The sequence below is a fragment of the Lipotes vexillifer genome, unplaced genomic scaffold (genome assembly GCF_000442215.2).
Source record: "Lipotes vexillifer unplaced genomic scaffold, Lipotes_vexillifer_v1.1 scaffold854, whole genome shotgun sequence".
Classification (NCBI taxonomy): Eukaryota; Metazoa; Chordata; class Mammalia; order Artiodactyla; family Lipotidae; genus Lipotes; species Lipotes vexillifer.
In genome coordinates, this window is record NW_006791376.1 from 517,508 (window position 1) to 518,588 (window position 1,081).

The following is a 1,081-nucleotide window of genomic DNA, read 5'->3' on the forward strand; positions in this document are numbered from 1 at the left end:
GACGACTGAAGACAGGTCTCCCCACACAGCTCCTGTAGCCACATTTGCAGCCTCGTCTGTCTGTCCAGAACCTGCTCCCAGGCTGACAGTGAGTATCCTGCCCCATCTGCCCTGGGTCCCTGCCCTGGCCAGCCTTGCGGAAAGGGGACTTCAGCAGGGCTCCAAAAGTCTGGGGAGGATGGCACTCTGGTGCCCTGAGGGTCTGGGAGGAGCTCGGGATTTGGGGGAGACAGTGTTTGGAAGGTGGTGAGGGGAGGCAAGTGAAGGTCAGAGGGAGATCTGGGAGCTCAGTGAATAAGGAAGCCAGTGGGGAACACAGCCACTGAGTTTCCAGGAGACCAGGCCCTCCTCCCACAGAGCTCTCACGTGCCCCTGCAAGGCTCCCTCCATCTCCCAGGTGCTGGGGAGGAGACCCAGCTCTCCAGCGGTGTAAGAATAAGAAAGCAGATGGACCAGCTCCTTCTGCCCACCCACCCCCCCGCCAGCCGTGGTCTCTCTGCCACCCCACCCAGCCTTGCCAAGAGCTCAGGTCCCAGGGAAGTTGGGGGGCGGGGGTGGCAGAGCATGAATCATGTGATACCAGGAAGGGGGCACTAGGGTACTATACCCACTCCCACTGTCCCTTCATGTGACCTCCCCTTTCTCCTCCTCCTCTTTCTTGGCCCAGTTTCTCCACTCCTCTTTCCTCTCATTCTTTCCCTTTGTTTTTCTGTCTGCCCCCTCCCTGCCAAGAATGGCCCCTACGCAAAATCCCAGGCTGCTTGAGGTCTCCAGGAAACCTCTATGTGCCTCTCCTGGATGGGGCTGATAACTGAGCCACCAGCACCCCTCCCTCCGCCCCCCACCGGGTTCCATCTCCCCCGTGTCTCTGTGACAACCGCTTCTCACGTCCGGAGTTCAGGTGACATTCACAAGGGCCCCATTGAAGAGCTAGGATGTCATCCGATCAGGGCCCATTGTCCAGCCCCTCAGGCCTGGGGAAGGTTGGGGACACCTGATCTGAGACACCTGAGCTGCCCCCTGAGGCTGTGGAGGGGCCGACCGTCCCAAGGCCAAGGGGAAGAGACCCCCTGGCTTGGCC

The 1,081-nt window shown here is 60.6% G+C and overlaps 1 protein-coding gene across 1 annotated transcript in view; it reads left to right on the forward strand.

The window, feature by feature from the left end:
• Positions 1-1,081, forward strand: part of S100A1 (S100 calcium binding protein A1) — a 3,675-nt gene that overhangs the window by 201 nt on the left and 2,393 nt on the right. The window contains exon 1 of the mRNA XM_007464377.1: positions 1-88. This exon is cut by the window's left edge and continues 201 nt beyond it. The gene's annotated coding sequence lies outside the window, so the exon portion shown is untranslated. The remainder of the gene's footprint in view (positions 89-1,081) is intronic.